We start from the raw sequence: 23,612 nt of genomic DNA on the forward strand, positions 1-23,612 counted from the left end.
TCTCTTAGTGTGGCAGTTTAAACCCGCCTCCCTCGTCCTCTCACCTCCATTGGCTGGCTTCCTAAATGGAGGCCAGCCATTGGAGGAGAGATCCATCACTCCGATGTAGCCCCGTCCTTTTCGGATTTGGGGGCGTAAGTTTTGCTGTTCTTTAGACAGTGACGTTGCCCGTCACTCAGAACAGCAAAACACACGCCCCCAAATGCGAAAATGACCATGCTTTCTCCGAGGCACTTCTGCTTTGCCTCGGAGAAAGACGGTGGTGATTTACAGAGCTGCTCTGCTCGTCCCCCCCTCCCTCCGCAGCTCTCCTTCGTCCCGGCTCCCCCCCCCCTCCCCTCCGCAGCTCTCCTTCGTCCCGGTACCTCCCCCCCTCCGCAGCTCTCCTTCGTCCCGGTACCTCCCCAGCTCTCCTTCGTCCCAGTCCCGCTCCCCCCTCCCCCTCCCCCAGCAAATCCAACAGACCCTCTCACTAGCCCACCTCTGTATCTGACTCCAGAGGCAAAGCAAGCTCAGATGTACCCTTCTTCGTCCCGGTCCCTCTCCCACCCCCTCCCTCCGCCCACAGCTCTCCTTCGTCCCGGTCCCCCCCCCCTCCCCCCCCCCCTTCCCTCCCTCCCTCCGCAGCTCGAGCGTCGTTTTTTCCTCGTCCTCGTCTTGTTTTCGATGGCAGCCGAGTCACACAGCTCCATCCCAGCTGCCAGTAAAACACCTTTGTCACGCTGGGGAGTTTAGGACAACTCTTCAAAGCACCTCGTTCCCAGTCCTGAAAGGTCATTTAACAAAATTAGTGCAGCCAAGAGTTTTATTCTTAATTCCGTTCGAATTAGAATTGTGAGTGAATACACTTGAAAAGAACACCTTCGAGAAGGAAAGCAAGGAACTATAAATGTTCTGTCCCATGACATTAAATTATCATGAATTTAGAGTGTAAATCAGCATGTTGGACGTCAGCCGATAGCAAGTAAACGCCCACCGCCCTGAGCAGGTCGCGCACGCCCACCCCACCGCCCTAAGTGAGAGGCTGAGCAGGCCTCGTCCCCCCCCCACCCCCCCCTAAAGTGAGAGGCTGAGCGTGCTCCTGCTTCTACATTATTTAGCAAGCATTGATTCCCCCCACGCACGGAGCGAGGAGACAGTGAGAAGGAACAGGACAGCTCACTAGTGAGCAAGTGCTAGTGACTAATGTACTGACTATACAAAAAATCGGCCCCGCCCCACCCAGCAGCAAACCCACCCCTGGCAGCCTACCGGGGGATGGCCCGGCTCCCACTCCAAAGCGGCTAGAGCTCGTGTTCCGAGGATACTAGCGCCTCTACTTCTTTCGGAGAGTGTGAAACTACAACTCCCAGCATGCACACTGTTGCGCACTATAGTGCACACTCACGCCTTTGAGGCGCTTTACATTTCTGCCTTAGTTTCCAGTCTGCTCGAGCGGCCCTTGCCTTGGCCCCCATCTCGGAGGTGGGCACTTGCCGCTCTGATACGGTTGCTCCCCCCTCCCTGTAGTCCTCAGAGGAGTCACCCTCCACCACACCCATCCTGCCCGAGAGAGAAGACTGTTCTTGCAACCAACCGTAAGGGTCTCCAGCGCCTTGAGCCCCGTACGGGTGAGGAGTGGCGCTTTACAAGAAATCTGATGGACTCTTCCCCTCACGTGAGCCGCTGCATTCTTGCAGTGCAGGGTGATTTACAGAGCTGCTCTGCTCGTCCCCCCTCCCTCCGCAGCTCTCCTTCGTCCCGGTCCCCGGTCCCCCCTCCCCCTCCCCCAGCAAATCCAACAGACCCTCTCACTAGCCCACCTCTGTATCTGACTCCAGAGGCAAAGCACGCTCAGGTACGTGAAGGTTTCCTTTTTCGAACTCAGCTTCCTAAAGCAAATACACCGCATCCCTTCATGCTGGGAGCTGATTTCTCGCGGATACCGAGTTAAAGCTGACCTTGGGTGCATTCCAAGGCTTTGAAGTGGTGTTTCCATCGGGAGTGTCTCCAAATAAAGTGCTTGACTACGCTGAACAGGGCTATCTGCTGCAAACCTGGCTGTAATAGTTATACAATCTTTGAAAAGGCTGCCATTTAAATGCAGTGCATCAACTGCATTGCATCCCTGTTGCATGCTCACTCCCGAAAAGGGGTTTGCTACCTTTTAGTTTGGTATGCTGGAAGTTCAAATGCAAGGGAAGACTGGAAGAGCCCCATCCAGAGCACAGGTTGAGGATGCCCATACTTTTCTGTGAGTAACTGTTGAAGGTGTGATGTATTTTGTAGCACAGCATTTCACGTCATGCTTTTTAGCATAGCAAAGACATGAATAGAAGGAACCACAACCAGAAGTGAGACTGGCAAATAGAAGTCCCTACATACAGTCCCTCTACTAAATGATACAAGATATTCTAAGGACATGTATTTCTAAAATATCAGATGTTGTAATATTTAGGACACATACTATTATAATACAAGTTGATTTCTAGTCCTGGGAACCATCGATGACGTCACCGGGGCTTGCCTGAGAGCTGCGCACTGATTGGTGCAGCGCTCGTTTTATTTACAACTCCAAATTCAAATGAAATTAAAAAAATATATATAGATATAAAAATGGAGGCAGTGTCATGTCATTTGTGCATGCATGTATGTTGGTACATATACGAACTAGTTAACTATAACGGAATGATGCATGCTTACTTGCGCACGTCAGCGTTTTTAAGAAAAATCTGCTTTTTTAAAATATATATTTTTGCTGATGGTGTCCGGCAGTGGCGTGTAAAACATTACCAAAGCCAGTAGGTCAAAAAGACCAGGCCTGTTTGTTTAGCCAACGGATGTTCGAGTACTCTATTACTGGTGTGAATAGTATCTCTACTGTGAATCAGGACTTCTTTAAACTATTAAATATCAAATTGTTTTTTTTCCAGGCCGCACTTTTTTTTAATGAGCGTTTGGGAGCTAGTGGCTATCGATAGTCCACATAGACTATTTATTGCAATTATTTGGGCTTTTAGGCGTGGAAGGGCGATTGCTTTTGCAGTGTGCCTCGTGTAAATGAATACATTACCTATGCTGGCTTGCATAGCTTTGTATGCGTGGGCAAAAAAAACTGTGTTTTAAGGGTGAGGCTACAGTGACCACGCACTGGGGGCGTTCTGCATGCCAGATGTAGCTCATGGGCAGAAAAGAGAGCTAAGTGCCTCGACGGACAGGAAGGTTAAATGCACGCGGCGCTTCCCACTTCCGGTTTATTGCTCTCTGGCACCGCGAACCAAGTGTTTACAGTGCCAGTTGCTGTGTGCCGCTCTGTTTAGCTGACGCCAACATATAAAGCACGGCACGGGGACATTCGTGTGCCGTCAGGTCGCAGTAAAAACAGACCAACGAGAAACACCCCTAGCTGACGGGAACCGAGGCCCTGGGCGCTCGAGGCACGTCCTGCTGCAGGCGGCGAGGAAGGAGGAGGAGTGCAGGGGTCCGAAAGAGGAACCCGACCCCGTGGCGGTAACTGACCCCTGGCAGCAGGGACTCGCTTCTGCTGCTCCTGCTGAGCCCAGCCGGGCGCGCGCCTCTGGTGTCACAGGGATGCCCTCGGACATGGCAGAGAAGATCAATTCCAGAATGAACGCGTCACGCTTTCTCAGCGCCTTCCCATACCATGTACTTCTGCCTCGACAATGCTCTGCTCAACCCCCAGCTCATGGTCCTGTTGAAGACTTGATCCCATAATGAGAAGAGCTTTCAGGCGACTTCTGACTGCCACCTTCAATCTACTCAGAATGTGGCCTTACAGCCAGAGCTGCTGACATTAGACCTGGGGAGCCGGGTTGGAGTTTCCCCATCAGCTCTTTATCTCGAGTGTCTCAGCTATTCACAAAATCTTCCCATGGCTAAGAAACAAATGGGTGTAACTGTGTAATGCGAAGCGGCTAAAAGCCCTCTGTTGTGCTATCCAAAATGCACAGAGGTAAATACAGAGTAGAGTGTTGTGTAGTGTTGTGTAGTGTTGTGGAGTGCTGTGGAGTGCTGTGGAGTGCTGTTGAGTGCAGTGTGCTGTTGAGTACAGACTGCAGAGTGCTGTTGAGTGTGAGGGTGGCTCTGTGTAGGGTGTAGCTATTGGCATTGTCAATGACAATGCCATTTATATAACGATTAAGCTATTGGCAATGTAAATGACAATGCCATTGATGATTTAAAAAAAAAAGAAATGTCATGAGCAATGCCAATAGCTCTACCTTTAATGATGCCGAGACCATTGCATTGTAAATGCTTGTTTTTGTTCGAGCTGGGAGCAGTGTGGAATGGATTGTGACTGTTTTCGCAAGGAGACACGCGGCTCCGGTGTCATTTCATTAATCCATTTTGATTCCGCCGAAGCTACCGGAACAAGTTGAAGATTGCCTTTCAGGACAGCACGGGACCGCTTACGAACACAATTTACCTACAAAATCAGCCTTGCGTACTGCATTTCAGAGCTCGATCTCCCCACCGCGTCCCGAGCCTTGCCCCCTCTGCGTCACAGCACGAGGAAAGGTGCCTACAAAATCAGCCTTGCGTACTGCATTTCAGAGCTCGATCTCAGGTGACGCTGCCCTTCAGGCCCCTCTCTGCAAACTTGTTGTACTTGGGACTTCATCTGCATTCAGCAGCGTTTTTACTCCACGTGTGCGTGGAGGAGTGCTGCAGGGAGCAAGGCTCCCGTGTGAGGAGGTTAGCCCCGCCCGCCAGAAGACAGCCGGTGAGTGCGGGTGCTTTCAAAGAGGGGGGGGGGGGGGGTGTACTTGTAAATGCTTGTTTCTATACGGGACTGAACTGATCGAGGACTGGCGATGGATGCGCCTGTCTGCCTTACCAAGTGCTGATTCCTGCACTCATGATCTATTTGCACGTGATAACTAGGGCCTGGTGTCTTCGGGAACTTGTGCTGTGTGTTTTTTTTTTATTGTTTAACCAAACCCTTCATTAGGGAGCCTAGGCTGCTGGTGACTGCTCTCACTTTGGCCTTTCCGAACCCCTGCCCTCTCCACTGCGCTCTCCCTCCCAAGTGTCACTTTTGTTTGTGAAAGGCCCCCAAGTGCGCCGCCAGTCACACTCACCCCCCCTCCCCCCCCCCCCCCCCCCCCCCCTCACCGGACCTTGGTGTCTGGGACAGCCATGGGCAGAGGATGGGCTTCACTGAGCTGTAGAGAGAGTGCTCCCGCTGAGCTGCAGGTCCAGGCACTCGGGGGCAGGGAAAAGAAAGGCAGGGCTCGTGGAGCGAGGGCAGAAATAGGGCAGAGGTAAATGGCAGGTGGCGAGGACGGTGAGGGCAAATGGGTTGGAAAATGATTAAAGGTAGCGGACAGGCGTCAGGGGTAGAAACAGGAAGAGACAGAAGTGTAGAGGTGCAGGACAGGTAGTGAGCAGGATGGGCGTTTTATAAAGTAGGGACGACGTGTTAGCAGAGTTAAGAGGTAGACCTACAGGGCTGGGGAAGAGGCTGACGGGACAGTGGAGGGCACCACCTGGAATTATTTGTTCTCCTCTGACACTTCCCAAGAGTGAGCGAAGGAAAACGCACAATGGCGAAAGGAAGAGAAAGGCGGAAACCCCGCCACAACGGGAGAAAGCAGGAATCTGCAACGGACATCTAACTGGGCAGGGGTGTCTGGTAGCCGGTTAAAGGCAAGAGGCTGATTCCAAACTACGCGGCCTCGGTGGGTTGTGCGCCGGTGCCGACCGTGGGCTTCTGAGCACATTTTGGGCACCAACACTGACTTAGCCATATCAAATTAAGCACAATACGCTGTTCCGTGCCTGTATTATACTGGATGCCACCGGGATTAATTGCTATTCCTTATTTAAAACTCTGAATACAGACGTGTAAACAAAAGGGCCCATGCAGGGAAGCCTCGTGTAAACAAAAGGACGCGTGAGGCGAACCCTCGTGTAAACAAACTGGCGTAAACTCCTACCTCATAACTAATATGGTTACATTGACAACAGATACCTTCACCCCTCACAGCTTTGAAAGATTCGGGAAATAGTTGTCAATTAATCCACATGAACCACAATCGCGGAAACAAATGTAAACAAGGAACGCAGACAGAATATTTAATATAAAAACAGACGCGCCACAATAAAAGTACACCTTTCATTGGGGACGTAAAAATGAGAAACTAGTCCAATAGATTGCTGTGTACCTCTTGTGTGAAAGCCCCATGTGTGTCCCACCTAATACATCCTGTTTCCGAGTCTCCTTTTCCTGGTTTGGTTTAACCGGCAAAATGATAAAAGGCAAGTGCACGCATATCATCGGTAAAATATGACGTGGAATAAAATCAAATATTTAGGTAGACGTGAGGTACTGAGGTATCCGGAAGTCTGTATAAAATTGGTATAAGCATCTGATTCTCGCTACTGATTCCAGTGCTGGGCCAGAAACGTTTGGAGAAACCCCTGGATTTCGACACCACCCTTTCATGTCGCTTGAAAACAGCTCCAACGAAAACTCATAACATAAAGCCTCGGGGGATGTCTCAAGCGCCCTCACTGCGGAGAGGCAACCTAGACTCTTGGATAAAGTGCGAACGTTTCCGGGAATCCTTTCATACCCCTATGTGTGTACTTGTTATGCAGGGAGCGCTCTGGACGTAAATGTTCATATTTGCATTATCGCATTTATCATTTCTGCTGAGTGAATCAAATGTGGCCGAGGCAATAGCCCTCTAGATGAAGCGTTTGTCTTTTTCTGAACTGCATTACATGCAAGGAATATCGGGCCTTGCGCAGCACACTCCTCTAACTGCTTGAAACCTTATTTAAAACGTGTTTTCCCCTTAATGCAACAGAAATGTTAAGTAAACACGCCACCTTGCATTTCGCTCTAAATATAATGCACGTGTGCAAAGCACAGGCTTACAATTTGCTGTGTTAAAGGGGACGGGACGGGTGAGGAGGGGGCGTGAGACGGTGGGTGGTGGAAGTTATTTTCACACCGCGATGCTTTTAACAATTTAACTAGTTAACGCTACTAGCGAAGCAGTTGAGGTAAATCACAAAAACGCCAGCTCATTGGACATGCATGCAGTGTGATGGCCGCATCTTTGAGACTATGACTGTCCTTATGGACCAAAGAGCCCTGAAGGAGCTCAATGAGAACGAACCGTGTTGGCTTTCCTGATAGATGTTTAATCTGGCCACAATGAAATATATTTTAATTAAGGAATGAACTAATAAAAACATTGGATACGAATTGGATTATGTACCTATTCTGATTTCTTTAAATGAGGATGAATGTTGAGCACTGTTTAATACGAAGGGGTCCTCGATATGGTATATATTTATGTCAGATTCGTACAGAGTAGTATTATTTAGTTTAGGATTAGGGACTGATTCCCCGGTGGCTGTTCCCTCACAATGGACCCGCTTTCTCTTAAGTGTTCTCTTGTGATTTAATGACAATTGGGGACAGTGCTAGGTGTGGTTTTTCTTTGCCTTGCCCTTCCATCTCTGGTAAGTCTTTTACTAGCTAAGTAGAACTTTAATGCAACAAAAGGAAGTCTTCAGTTCTACAACTGGATGCCCGTCCCACGCCAGCTCACTGTTAGCAGACTCAGAGTAGATCAACGTAATCAGCCCCCACTCCCCAGCCCCTCCCCCATCGATCTGCAGGCACAGCAGGGCTGCAATTATTCAATGGAGCCATTGAAATTCCCTGCTGGGCCCAGCACACTGCTTCAGCACATCGCCTAAGTGGTTACACTTTTTGGGGCAAGTATCGACCCTTTGATAACAGATGGAGGACCCACCCAGGCTGGTGGGGGTTAGGGGTGTCGAGCCGTCAAGCACAATTAACTCTTCAAAACCAATAGTCAACATAAGCAAAATGAACAGCCTGAACTTGACTGATTACTGGCTTCGAAAATAAACAGTTCTCAGACCACGTTTATTACACATCGAACCAAACTTGATTAATATTTTCTTCATATTTACCTAACTTGGCAAAACACATTGTGACATTCTGTTTTCAATAATGATCTAGACATGGAATCCTTAACCAACACATCCTTAATGTAATGGTTGACCACCCACCTGCCCCTTACAGCATCATTTGATTGACTTGGGTCCCAGGGACCCCCAGATATAGCTTTTCGCAAGACTAACTTCCCCACTTCCTCATGCCATGGGATCCACAGGCCAACTTGTAAGCTGAGCCCCTAACCAACCATGCCAGAGGCAAACCAAAAGAAGAAGTATGGCTCAATGGTTAGAGCGGCAGACCCTGATGCAGAGGTCTAGCCCGGGACCAGGGTTCAATTCCCCGCCTCAGCGGGTCGTGGGCTCTTTCCACGGACCTGATAATTCTCGCCTCGGTGCCTATTCCAATCATGGAGTCCCACTCTGCAACTCTGGGCAATAGCTTGCTTAATCTCCACAACGGCCCCCACAACGCTAAGGATGCCTGGCCTCCACCTTGGGGGTGCCCAGGAGTGGACGCCTCACAGGGAAAGCCAGGATGGGTTCCACAGCGGTATTCGTACAAGCGCCTTGAGACTCTTGCGAGTGAGTAGTGCGCTATACAAGTATCAATTTATTTATTATTATTCTGGCACCTTTTGGGATATGTGCCAAGGCAACCAGGCCATATCAACTTCCTGACATCACCAGTTGTATGCTATAGAGTACTCTGAAGTGCTAGGAGTAATCGCTGTAGCAAGCATCCCGCCGCCCACTCTAAATGCCGCAGTATCACTGCCCTTGCTTGGGATACGATTTAAAAGCAAATCAATCCTGCTTTCACATGGCCTTTTTATGCCTGATGCCAAGGTGTCCAACTGCTTTGTCGCCACAGGCCTGGATGGTGACTCTTTTATCGCGATGGTACAGGCCTAGTACGCGACCCCCTGCTCCAGAGTAATTGTAAATGGAGTAAGCTCTGAGGCATTCCAAGTGGGGAGGGGAATGAGACAGGGGTGCCCACAGTCACCCCTTCGCTTCGCGTTGAGCATAGAACCTCTCGCGGCCAGGATAAGAGCACAACAGGCGATTAAATGAATCCACTTCAGGTCAGAGGAGCCTAAGATCTCTCAGTTCGCTAACAATATTTTGCTTACCCTCCCAGACCCCCAGAACTCCCTGTCCACACTGCATGAGGAGTTCAAACACTTTGAGGAAATAGCCGTCCTCCATATTAATCTAGCTACATTGTACCCCCTTAATTTAACAGTACCAGACGCAGAAGTGGGGATGCTAATTACCATGACCCCCTTTCAGTGGTCAAAGAAGGAGCTTACCTATCTCGGTATCAAACTTACTCCCAGATTTCTAGCTTATTTCAGGCCAATTTCCCTCCACTCCTCCGTAAAGTACAGGGTGATCTTAAGCGCTGGTCCCAATTTATTTATTGTGACTAGGCAGAATGCATGCAATCAAGATTGTGATCCAACCAACGTTTTTAGGTTTCGCCTGTCGAAAGCTGCGCAAGCAGCGTTTTGCGCAGGCGAAATCTTTTGTTTTGCAGTATGTGGCTTTGTCCCGCCTCAGTCTTCCATTGACTAGCTCCATAAATGGAGGCTAGCCATTGGAAGACCGAGGCGTTCGTCATTCTGTGAGGCGACTCGTGGGCGTTCCTGAGATTTTTTCTCATCCAGCCCCTTTGTGACGTCATTCCGGCGGTGGGCGGGTGTTTTTTTTTTTTTTTCTCGTCCTGTTTTGGTCAGTTTCAAAGTGTCCTTTGCAGGAGTGGGCTGCGAGATTGAAGTTGCCAGGATGCGGTGGGCTGCGCGATTTCTTTTCTTGCAGGTAAGCGGCATTTTAAAATATTTTTTTATCCAGTTTTCGCCCCCCCCTCCCGCTGTCCGTTTGCCCGTTCCCGCCCCCTCCCGCTGTCCGTGTTTAATGCTTGTTTATTTAGTTTTGTGTAGGTTGGAATTGTGGAAAACATTTAGGAACCACTGTTCATATTTCACCATTAGTGGCGCACCTCTGCAAGCTGCAGTTCAAGACCTGGGCTGTTTGTTTAATTGAAGGGCTGCCTTTAATGCAACGCTTCTTTTGGGCGTATAGTTACAATTTTTACTGAGCACAGTTCTTTTCCATCCACACATTTCCCCAAAAGATTCCTGTTTGCGCCAATAAGAAACATAAGTGTGTTTTTTTTATACTTAAAAGTGCAACCACCCTGTGAATGACGTGTCTCTGCGGCTGCAGCGCCAGGTTTCCAGTCATGGACGGATTACCTCTGGTGCTCATTCAGAGGTAGTCTCTTTCCCAGGAGTCTGATCCCCGTGCGCTCAGTGTGTGCGTTCAGCAGAGTCTGGCATTGGCGTCTCTCCGCCCGCCCTCTCGCTCTCGGCCCCATCGGATGCCGGGTTATTTTAAAAGCGGCTGCAGTTGTGGCGCGAGCTCTTTCCCAGGAAAGCTGCGACCGCAGAGATAATGGACACTCGCACGGCTCTTTCATGTGGTGAGGCGGGCATGCTTCAGATTGTTGAGGTGGGGCCGTGCACCACCGACCAGCACGACCAGGCATGGGGAACATTCAGGAAGTCGCTGCTTGTAAGCAGGCCCCCCACCCTGAAAAAAAGCAAGACTTGCTGTGATAGGCTCCCAGAAACAAGACGTGCTGTGAAAAGCTCCCCAGGGCTGTAAGTGTGATGAAAAAAACTGCGGGGGGGTCTCTTAAAGCGGCGTGGCCGATGTAATTACGGGGGTGGCTTAAAAACACATAAACTAAAAATCTGTGCTTAGCATAGTGTGCCGCCCGCCTTGTGTTTTGCTGTTTCTGTCATTGCATCCAGATATATGATACAACAAGTAACATCATACCTACATCAAGGCAGGACTATTGGCTTTGTCAATGATTGTTAGTTGCATAAGATAAATAAGCAGCCACAATGGCTTGTTGTATATAATATTAAAAAAGCTTCCACTTAAAGCCCTGCTGACACCACGACAATGTTGCTGCTCCTGAGTTTCAAAAAGAGAAGGGAAATCCAGAGAGAAAATAACACTCTTAAAGGATTTCCCTTCCCTTACAACACTCCCCTGGCATGACGTCATGCCGTAACTTCTCCAGTAGTGAGAAGTGAGCAGTGTGAGCACACGCTCATGGATTTGTCTGCTGTCACTGCAGTCCAGAAAAAAACGGACCGCCTGTGCCAGGGCACAAAACAGAGACTGATTGAGACCCACTTTGAGGACCCCTTAAAAAACTGTCGCTGCTCAGACCTAGTGAGACCCGGCCCACTTAAAGCCCTACAATAGGTCTGAACATTTGCGAAAGATTAAGCTAATGGCAATGTAAATGACAATGCCATTTATTTATCTGTTTTCAAAACCAACACAAATACAAATTTTGTCATTTACAATGCCAATAGCTTTAACTTTTCCAAAGGAGAAACCATTGCATTGTAAATGCTTGTTATATTATTTTACCTATGCAAATAACATATTCAATAAAACATATGGAAAGATATCCATGAACGGTTGCTCTAGTAAGAAGTGCAAGGAGAAGGGCTCGTATGTAAAGTGAGTAGAGAAAGAGAAATTCAGACAAAAAAACAGTAGTAGATCAGAGTATCATGATTTTGTACAGACAGTAGAGGTTACCATGGGTATGAGAAAAGTAACCCAGTGTTCTTAGGCCTGACTACAGAACAATTGTCTTATATTATTCAATTTCCACTTATCAGAATGATGCTGCTATTTATAAATGCATCATCCAATCCAATCTACAATATAGTGGAATTCAGGCCATGAGATGGGAGGCGTCGATGTTTCGACCCGACTCGGGGGATGAGGGTGGGTTAAAACCTTGCGTGTGGGGGTCTTCATCAGGACAAGAAAAGATACAGAGAAAACCATGGTGGTTGCCTGACCAGGCTAACCGGGTCCATCCAAATCTTCCACTACTGAGGTAATCCGTAAAGCATATACACAAATTCTCCAGATATATGTGCAATCGCTGAGATGTGGCGGAGAAGGGTTCCTCTATTCGTAATGTCTGTAAAGTTCAAAGAGAGGGTTTCACTACATGTCCTGCAGGAGTCAAGTACTGAATCTTAAAAATGCAAACAAATCGCCTTGAGACCCTGTGGCAGTGAGCGGTAGCTCCTTCTCGAGCTCTGGCTCCATTTGGAGTATTCATGAAGAGTATTTACTCTCATATTTAAATGATTACTCATAAATGTCTCAAGGACTTGGGGGCAGATGTATCAAAATACCTATTTGCGATTCTCAAATAGCGATTTTTTGAGAATCGCTATCTGAGAATAGCAAAATGGTATGTATGTAAAAATTCGCAATCTTTTTGCGATTTCTTAAAATTCCTTAATTGCGATTAGCAAATTGCTAATCGCAATTAAGGAATAATTTCCATTTCATTTCTATGGGCCAGGAAGTCCATAGGAAGGAATTGGAAATTATTCTCAATTTGCGATTTGCAATTTGCAAATCGCAAATTGAGAATAATTTCAAGGGTGCAAGGGTGTCTTAAGGACACCCTGCTGCGCCCCTGAAATTTACATGTGTGCGCATATGGCGCACATACATGCCCTAAGGGCATGTATGAGCGACACATGGCACCTTTACAAATGTCAAAAAGTGCATTTGTAAAAGAATTCGCAAATTAACATCAATAACAAGTTTATGGTAATTTGCAATTTCTTAGTGTAAATTCACAAAACCTGAATGCTTCATACATAGCATTTAAGGAATTGCAATTTGCGATTCCTTAAATGCTGACCCAAACTTAAGGATTCGCAAATTTTGCGATTCCTTAAGTTTGCGATGCGATTTCAATGATACATCGCATTTTCCAATTTTTTTGTCGCAAGTGCTGCTATTTTGCGATTCGCAGCGTTTGCGACAAAAAAAGTTTGATACATCTGCCCCTTAGTGAATTCATTTCATAATTTATGTCCACTGTGGTTCTTGCATAGAGAGACGTTGTCACTCACAGCCTGGGTCCCAATGGCTGGAGTAGAGTGCCCCATCCTGTATGCTCTGGGTTCGGGGTGGAGACAAAGTAGAATGACAGTTTAACAGACCAATGGATGAAGAATGCAGACCAAAGCCCGTATATGTGTGTTTATAATATATTACTTTATTAAACCAATAGTCTGGTGAGATGGCTAAAGTTGTCTTAAAGCCAGGCCTAAAAGGTCTCATACTGTTGCACTGCGGACAAGCATACCCCATTTCCTGTGGTGGATGAAGTTTGTGGTAGAGCACGTCACCTTTGTGACGCAAAACGAATACGTTTTTGCACTTCTCAGAATGTGTGCTTCCTGGTCCCCAAAATATATATTATTTTAGAAATACTTATTTATATTTTTAGATAGAAAATATTTTATGCATCAAGGAACACTGCACATTTGTTGTGCACGCCAGGAAGCAAGCGCTGTTGTACTCTCCAGGGCGTCCTCTCTTAATTAGTTGTAGATTTGACGCCATAAATATGAAAATATTCTTTCCAAGCTTTTGTTTGAAAAAATTCTGAGGGTTAAGAAAGTAGTCACAATCCCAGTTAGTTTGCAGCTGATACCATTTTCACTTTCACTGTTAACCCCATCCATGAGCGGGGAATTCCCGCGCTGTGCGGCCGTTTCCATTAGTGGGTGGGGATTCGGACGCCCCCACTGTGACACATGACGGCCATCACGAGCATGGAAAAGCTTAAATATACTGGGGCAGATTTACAAGCCCCTTGCGCCACCCTTACGTCACTTTCTCAATGTTAAAAATGACGCAAAATTGGCGCAAGTGGCTTGTAAATCTGCCCACTGTGTTTTTGCACGAACGACAGGCTGACAGCCGTGATGACGTTGTTACTGTCAGTTAGGGTTAAGAGCACTATTCCCTCTAGGGTTCGTGCGCGCACACCTTCCCTAACGTCAGCGCACACCACCTCGCGTGGAGCGCGTACACAGGACGTCGCTAGAGGAGTTGCGCCACCAGCCGCTTTAAAGAGGCGAGCGACGCGAACATGAGGCACTTTCCGTGGCGACGTAGCAGGCATGAGGAGTGCAGGTAAGGAGGTCGGGGGGCTGGTGGGGCTTGTGGCTCTTGCGGCGCTTGGGCTATGTGGGACGCGAGGCAGGGCTTTTGTTAAGGAAGCGCGGGGCAGAGTGTGGCCTTGCTGTTAATCAGAGCCCCTTCACGGGCTCCGATTACCAGCAATACTTAAACAAAAGGCCACAGTCTGCCCCGCGCTTTAATAACAAAAGCGTAGAGACAGTACACGCTGTGTTTAGAAACTGCCTCTACTGTTTTGTTATTAAAGTGGCAGGGCACAAAAAACGAGTGGAACAGAGGGCTAAAAGGCACAATAAACGAGTGGAACAGAGAGCAGAAGGGCACAAAAAAACGAGGGAAAAACAGTGGAACAGAGGGCTGAAAGGCACAAAAAAACGAGTGGAACAGAGGGCTAAAAGGCACAAAAAACGAGTGGAACAGAGAGCAGAAGGGCACAAAAAAACGAGAAGAAAATAGTGAAACAGAGGGCTAAAAGGCACAAAAAACGAGTGGAACAGAGGGCAGAGGGGCACAAAAAACGAGTGGAAGAGAGGGCTAAAAGGCACAAAAAACGAGTGGGACAGGGCAGAAGGGCACAAAAAACGAGTGGAAAAGAGGGCAGAAGTGCACAAAAAACGAGGGGAAAACAAAGAGGAACAGAGGGCAGAAAGGCACAAAATACGAGTGGAACAGAGGGCAGAAAGGCACAACAAACGAGTGGAACAGAGGGCAGAAGGGCACAAAAAACTAGTGAAAACATAGTGGAACAGAGGGCAGAAAGGCACAAAAAACGAGTTGTACAGTGGGCAAAAGGGCACAAAAAAACGAGGGGAAAAATTAGTGGAACAGAGGGCAGAAAGGCACAAAAAACGAGTGGAACAGAGGGCAGAAGGGCACGAAATAGGAGTGGAACAGAAGGCAAAAGGGGCCCAAAAATGAGTGGCACAGAGGGCAGAAGGGCACAAAAAAATAATGGCACAAAGGCAGAATACAGAAATATAGGTGCAGCTAAGAACAGAAGGCAGAACGGGGAGAGAGGCACGGGGCAGCGAGGGGAACAGAAGGGAAAACGGGGCAGAGACACGGGCAGCCAGGGGTACAGAAGGAAAGACCGGGCAGAGAGAGCACGGGGACAGCGAGGGGAACAGAGGGAAGAAAAAGGGGCACGGACCACGTACAGGCAGTGGGGAAGACAGACAACAACAGTCAGAGATACAACAATGAAAATACAGGCAATACAATACATTTGCAAACTGCCCTTAAGACCCTTATTGTGGCTCTGTATTCGGGAAAATGCACCATCTTTTCAATTTTTAAAGTATATGTTTTGAGTGCCATTTGGCTCCGCAGACACGCGTCGTTTGGTTCCTAGCGCACATAGCCGTGGTTGCAGCGCACAGAGACCCTCCACTGCCGCACACAGAGGAAAAAAATTAGAGGGAACATTGGTTAAGAGTACTTGTCCATGTCTGAGTAAGGACAGTCGGTAGGTTTGTTGGTGGTGGTCACACATGCTGAGAGAGCACAAATGGGTGCAAGTGCTATTTTCATATGTTTTAGCGCTAGCACCTTCCGCGGATTGTCCGCAAATTCAACTTGCTCTGATATCTGCACAGCTCGGTACCTGTCTTTCGATGCGATTTTACAGTCTAAGGCGCCTACATTTAACTCAGAATTACTCAGTTAGTGCATGTGTTGTAGACTGCACCGCCTAGCTCATAGCAATACCCAATTTCATATTTTCTTTTCAGTCAGTGCAATTGAATAAAAAAATGGCGCACAGCTGAGCCCTGCGCGAGTGCACATGTACATGATACAACCCCTGATCTCCAAACTGGTACAACAATAATGTTGGGAAACATAGAAGTAGGCGAGCCACTGAAAGCTCGAGCCAGGCTCCCCCCAGAGGCCTGGGTCTGGCTCAGGTGGAGGTCCTGTTGGCACCTCGAGCCCATAACGAGCCGAGCTTTCGTGTGGCTATTGCCTGCCTCCCTCCCTGTATCCAGGATGTGGCATTATGGTCAGAGCTGCTGACTGTGGCACCAGGTTTGAGTCCACTAGTCAACTCAACATCATGTGATTCTAGGCAAATCACTGAATCTTCCAATAAATAATGCATGTGACTGTGTGCAATGTAACTAGTGCTCATGTAAAGCGTGTGGAAACTGCACTAAGAGGTACAAGCAAAGCCTTAACATAAGGAAAGACAAACTGATACCCATTTTCTGGCTGATTTGTACAAAGGGAAACCAGAAAGCCTGGATAAATCGCAGCGTCTCTAATTAAAATGTGTGATCTTAGGCAAATATTTTATTTCACCAAAACTCTTTTTTCTTCATTATCGTGTATGAAAGCACTTTCAAATATGTGAGTTCACACTACCAGTTGTACAAAACTATCACTTTTAATAATAAGTACCTCTCATTGCATTAGTTTAATGTGTCCTACCAATGTCAAATCTTCCACGTTAAAGAAATACACTTTTCGAATTTTGAAGAAACTTTATCATATTTTTTTTTTTGTGAATCTTTTTATTAGTTTCAAAACAAAGAAAGTAATAGACATATCAGGTGCCATACATTCAGACATAATAAAACGGCAAACAGATGTAGTTACAGGATGGATACTAAGCCGTGAGGAAATGGCTGAGACTCCTACGCCAATGTATGAGAAACAGGGTGTGCCACAGTACAATATACAATTCACATTAAGCGCAAGCTCCCAGAGTCTGCCCACCCATAAAATCAGGATAATAGGAGAAGCATGAGCACTAGATACCGGAATACCAAGAAAGTCAGGATGTTCCACCAACTATACTTATAAAAGGAAAGTGAAAGAGAGTGTGAAGAAAAGGAAACCATAAAAAATAAATTAAAAAAAAGACAAAACAGTAAACCCATCCCCCCACCCTGCACCCCTGCATATGGCTGTCGCCTAACCCCAACTAGCAGTGTGCCTGTCGCCCCAACTAACTAAATACTTAAAGTAGAAAATGGAGGAGGGCATCTTCATATATGTCCCAGGTCTCAGCTCCCCCCGCCAGAGCCAAGAATGCCCAGACTAAGGTCTCAAAATCAATTAAGCTGCAAATACGTAGCGCAACAGGGGAAACTCCAAACACCGCCCAACCTCCGAACGTATCGTGGTTGCAAACCCCGTGTCCAGTAATACCCGATGGCAAACTCGATCACACAGTCTCATCCTTGACCCTTCCAATCAAACATGTGCGCCACTTCCGGACAAACTGTCGCTTCTGCAGGATAGTCAATGCACAAAAAGGCTGCAGCAAAGTTCAAACCGAGACGAAGCAGAGAGATGAAAGTGTTGAGGACTCCGCTAAGTCCAAAGACTCCCCACACTGTCATGGATTCCCAAAGTTTTCCCGTCCGCCATCTTAGCGGTGCCGATGTATAGGAAGTGACGCAGTTCCAAACCAACAACAGTTCCCGTCCAAAGTCTCCGGAAAGGGAGCATCAGATAGTCCTTCCATAGTCGGCAACGATCGTGGGCCTGACAATCCAATTGCGACATCAAGCTTGCTCTCAGCACCCAACACACTGGTCAAAGGCTCCAACATCTCCCATAGTACGGGGTCTGCTTCCTCCATCGAAGTGGCCATCTTGGGTATCTCGACTCGTTTCGTTTCTTGTAGTGGACCAGGGTCAGGTCCCATTCGCCCAGTTCCAGACAAAAGCACTATCATTTTATGGATGCGGGCTTCAACGCAAACATGTAGTGACCTTATGGCTACCAACACCGTTCGTAGTGACTGGTCACTCTCAGTCCACTCCACAACTTCTCGCTCAGTTTCGGTCATATTCGCGTCCCCAGAGAGCCCGGTCTCCCCGGGGGGAAATAGGTGGATGCGGAACGGACGGCTTCAGAGGTGGACTTATCGTAGGGGACTATAACTATCCGAACTCAGCCACCGCCAGCAGAGATCCCAACCCAGCGAACACCGGCGCTGCCCTAACCGGGCCACCGGGCCAGGGACCCCCGTCCGCTGCTCCAATTGTACGTCGTCACCCCTCCTTCGATATTCACCAATTCAGCCAGCCATCGTCAACTTCGGTCCAAAGAAAAAAAAATTCCACCCTGGTAGACCGGACCCTGTCACACACCTACAGCCAATGTTGTTCAACTGAAACCCGGCCGGGCCAGTACTCAAGACCCCAGCTTCCAGGCTGGTCTAGGCCGCAAACTGCCACACAACGTATCTTTGTCTACCAAACTGGTAGAAATCTCGGGATTGCACCATTAAGCTCCAGTCCGGTTCATACACACGGAGGCAGGGCGCAAAAACAGGATAAATAACAGGATCTTCTGGCAGGAGTCGGAGGTCGGCGGAGCCGGGAGCTTACGCGGCCATCTTGTTTGCTGGCGTAGCTCCTCCCCCTTTCTCATATTTTTATGTGATGTTTGGTGTATGACTTACGTGGCAAATATTTTCAGGGCTGGGCTTGTGCACGGGCTCCAAGGTCCGAGCCTGGCCTTTGGCGCGGCTCTCTCTGTTAATTTGTTTGCTCGCCCACCTCTGGGGTAACAACATGTTCTCTCAAGGATGAGACGCAATCTCAGGTGTGCACGATCCATAGACGGAACTTGCGCACGGAACTCTGAATTTACAAGCACACGTGGTGTGATTTCTGAGTGCGAAACATTCACAAAGTTCAGTGCAGCTGGAAGCCAACATTGCACTAGTGTGTCCAGTTATAAGACTCTACATTTCGTGGGTTTGAGGGGGTGAGGGCACAAGGGAGTAGCCAGAAAAATAAAATACCCCCCACTTTGACCAGATACACAGCAATAAATGTGCAAGTAAAGTGAGAAATCTTAACCATTGCTATGAAGTGTCATGGGAATTGTACCCATGGGAAATCTTTGCAGGAAATGGTGCAAAATATTTATTATTAGAACATGTTTTTAAAGGAATTTGGCCAAAAATTACCCACTTACCAGTATAGACCCATTCCTCTCATTCATTCTTTACATTGTCTTTGTTTTCATGCCTCTTTCTTTCCTTCTGTCTATTCCTTCCTCATTCCATCAGTCCCTTTATCTAGCTTCCTATCCGTCTTTATATCAGTTTGCCATTAGAAGGGCCATGAAACAATTTCATCTGCCCCAGTAGCGCCTGTTTCAGCTGGTATAGTGGGTGTTTCACTGCGCCTTTCAGCCATGCTCTGTGCAAATACTTCCCCTGCCTGCTGATATGAATGTAGGGTTCATCTCTTGCGCCTGTGCTGTTTATTGCAGGAGGAGGTGGTGTAGGGGGAGGGGGAGGGGAAGGGTTGAAATGTAAGTTTCATTTCAGAGGAAGAGAAAGCGCTCCTGTGTCTGGGGTCAGGTTCCAGCCCACAGCAGGTGGGGCGGGCGGTTTCCTTCTCTCCCGACCAGGAGAGAGGATTCTGGGCCTCCTGATAGTTGGGAGGGAGGGCGGTGGCCTCCATCACTGCTGGGAATAGATGCGCACAACTGGAAACAGAACATCTGTTCCACGAATCTGGTAAACCTCAAACTACAATGCGGCTCAATCCTGGCCCGCAGCATCCTCGTCAGTCAAGCACTGGGAACACAGCTCGGCCAATGCACCTCAATCCTGTCCCGCATCATCCCTGTCATTCACACACTGGGACCCACACACAGCTCTACCAGTGCACCTCAATCCTGGCCTGCAGCATCCTTCTCATTCACACACTGAGGACCGCGCGCAGCTCTGCCAATGCACCTCAATCCTGGCCTGCAGCATCCCTGTCATTCACGCACTGGGACCCGCACACAGCTCTGCCAATGCACCTCAATTCTGGCCTTCAGCATCCCTGTCATTCACACACTGGGACCCACACACAGCTCCTGCAATGCACCTCAATCCTGGCCTGAAGCATCCCTGTCATTGACATATTGGGAACACAGCTCTGTCAATGCACCTCAATCCAGGCTTGCAACATCACTGTCATTGACACACTGAGACCCGTGCACAGCTCTGCCAATGCATCTCAATCCTGGCCTGCAGCATCTCTGTCATTCAAGCATGGTTCCTGCACACAGCTCTGGCAATGCACCTCAATCCTGGCCTGCAGCATCCTTTTCATTCAAGCACTGGGAGCACAGCTCTGCCAATGCACCTCAATCCTGGCCTGCCGCATCCCTGTTATTCACACACTGGGAACACAGCTCTGCCAATGCACCTCAATTCTGGCCTGCAGCATCCCTGTCATTCACACACTGGGACCCACACACAGCTCCTGCAATGCACCTCAATCCTGGCCTGAAGCATCCCTGTCATTGACATATTGGGAACACAGCTCTGTCAATGCACCTCAATCCAGGCTTGCAACATCCCTGTCATTGACACACTGAGACCCGTGCACAGCTCTGCCAATGCACCTCAATCCTGGCCTGCAGCATCCCTGTCATTCAAGCATGGTTCCTGCACACAGCTCTGGCAATGCACCTCAATCCTGGCCTGCAGCATCCTTTTCATTCAAGCACTGGGAACACAGCTCTGCCAATGCACCTCAATCCTGGCCGGCCGCATCCCTGTCATTCACACACTGGGACCCACACACAGCTCTGCCGATGCACCTCAATCCTGGCCTGCAGCATCCCTGTCATTCAAGCACTGGGAACACAGCTCTGGCAATGCACCTCAATCCTGGCCTGCAGCATCCCTGTCATTCACTCACTGAGACACACACACAGCTCTGCCGATGCACCTCAATCCTGGCCTGCAGCATCCCTGTCATTCACACACTGGGGCCCGCACACAGCTCTACCAATGCACCTCAATCCTGGCCTGCAGCATCGCTGTCATTAACACACTGGGACCCGCGCAGAGCTCCGGCAATGCACCTTGGTAAAAGCCTGCAGCATCCCTGTCATTCACTCACTGTCACCCCCACACTGCTTTGGCAATGCACCTCGATCCTGGCCTCCAGCATCCCCGTCATTCACACACTGGGACCCGAACACAGCTCTGCCAATGCACCTCAATCCTGGCCAGCAGCATCCCTGTCATTCACACACTGGGATCCGCACACAGCTCTGCCAATGCACCTCGATCCTGGCCTACAGCATCCCCGTAATTCACACACTGGGACCCGAACACAGCTCTGCCGATGCACCTCAATCCTGGCCTGCAGCATCCCTGTCATTCACACACTAGAACCCGTGCACAGCTCTACCAATGCACCTCAATCCTGGCCTGCAGCATCCCTGTCATTCAAGCACTGGGACCCACAAACAGCTCTGCCAATGCACCTTAATCCTGGCCTGCAGCATCCCTGTCATTCAAGCACTGGGAGCCGCACCCAGCTCTACCAGTGCACCTCAGTCCTGGCCTGCAGCATCTCTGTTATTCACACACTTGGACCCGCACACAGGTCTGCCAATGCACATCAATCCTGGCCTGCAGCATTCCTGTCATTCACACACTGGGACCCGCGCACAGCTCTGCCAATGCACCTCAATCCTGGCCTGCAGCATCCCTATCATTCAAGCACTGGGACCCACACTCAGCTCTGCCAATGCACCTCAATCCTGGCCTGCAGCATCTCTGTCATTCAAGCACAGGGAGCCGCACCCAGCTCCTGCAATGCACCTCAATCCTGGCCTGAAGCATCCCTGTCATTGACATATTGGGAACACAGCTCTGTCAATGCACCTCAATCAAGGCTTGCAACATCCCTGTCATTGACACACTGAGACCCGTGCACAGCTCTGCCAATGCATCTCAATCCTGGCCTGCAGCATCTCTGTCATTCAAGCATGGTTCCTGCACACAGCTCTGGCAATGCACCTCAATCCTGGCCTGCAGCATCCTTTTCATTCAAGCACTGGGAGCACAGCTCTGCCAATGCACCTCAATCCTGGCCTGCCGCATCCCTGTTATTCACACACTGGGAACACAGCTCTGCCAATGCACCTCAATTCTGGCCTGCAGCATCCCTGTCATTCACACACTGGGACCCACACACAGCTCCTGCAATGCACCTCAATCCTGGCCTGAAGCATCCCTGTCATTGACATATTGGGAACACAGCTCTGCCAATGCACCTCAATCCAGGCTTGCAACATCCCTGTCATTGACACACTGAGACCCGTGCACAGCTCTGCCAATGCACCTCAATCCTGGCCAGCAGCATCCCTGTCATTCAAGCATGGTTCCTGCACACAGCTCTGGCAATGCACCTCAATCCTGGCCTGCAGCATCCTTTTCATTCAAGCACTGGGAACACAGCTCTGCCAATGCACCTCAATCCTGGCCGGCCGCATCCCTGTCATTCACACACTGGGACCCACACACAGCTCTGCCGATGCACCCAATCCTGGCCTGCAGCATCCCTGTCATTCAAGCACTGGGAACACAGCTCTGCCAATGCACCTCCATCCAGGCCTGCAGCATCCCTGTCTTTCAAACATGGTTCCTGTACACAGCTCTGGCAATGCACCTCAATCCTGGCCTGCAGCATCCCTGTCATTCACTCACTGAGACACACACACAGCTCTGCCGATGCACCTCAATCCTGGCCTGCAGCATCCCTGTCATTCACACACTGGGGCCCGCACACAGCTCTACCAATGCACCTCAATCCTGGCCTGCAGCATCGCTGTCATTAACACACTGGGACCCGCGCAGAGCTCCGGCAATGCACCTTGATAAAAGCCTGCAGCATCCCTGTCATTCACTCACTGTCACCCCCACACTGCTTTGGCAATGCACCTCGATCCTGGCCTCCAGCATCCCCGTCATTCACACACTGGGATCCGCACACAGCTCTGCCAATGCACCTCGATCCTGGCCTACAGCATCCCCGTAATTCACACACTGGGACCCGAACACAGCTCTGCCGATGCACCTCAATCCTGGCCTGCAGCATCCCTGTCATTCACACACTAGAACCCGCGCACAGCTCTACCAATGCACCTCAATCCTGGCCTGCAGCATCCCTGTCATTCAAGCACTGGGACCCACACACAGCTCTGCCAATGCACCTCAATCCTGGTCTGCAGCATCCCTGTCATTCAAGCACTGGGAGCCGCACCCAGCTCTACCAGTGCACCTCAGTCCTGGCCTGCAGCATCTCTGTCATTCACACACTAGAACCCGCGCACAGCTCTACCAATGCACATCAATCCTGGCCTGCAGCATTCCTGTCATTCACAGACTGGGACCCACACACAGCTCTGCCAATGCACCTCAATCCTGGCCTGCAGCATCCCTGTCACTCACAGACTGGGACCCACACACAGCTCTGCCAATGCACCTCAATCCTGGCCTGCAGCATCCTTGTCATTCACGCACTGGGACCGCACACAGCTCTGCCAATGCACCTCGATCCTGGCCTACAGCATCCCCGTCATTCACACACTGGGACCCGAACACAGCTCTGCCAATGCACCTCAATCCTAGCCTGCAGCATCCCTATCATTCAAGCACTGGGACCCACACACAGCTCTGCCAATGCACCTCAATCCTGGCCTGCAGCATCTCTGTCATTCAAGCACAGGGAGCCGCACCCAGCTCTACCAGTGCACCTCAGTCCTGGCCTGCAGCATCTCTGTTATTCACACACTGGGATCCGCACACAGCTCTACCAGTGGGCCCCAGTCCTGGCCTGTAGCATCCC

Source organism: Lissotriton vulgaris, chromosome 12 (assembly GCF_964263255.1).
Source record: "Lissotriton vulgaris chromosome 12, aLisVul1.2, whole genome shotgun sequence".
NCBI lineage: Eukaryota > Metazoa > Chordata > Amphibia > Caudata > Salamandridae > Lissotriton > Lissotriton vulgaris.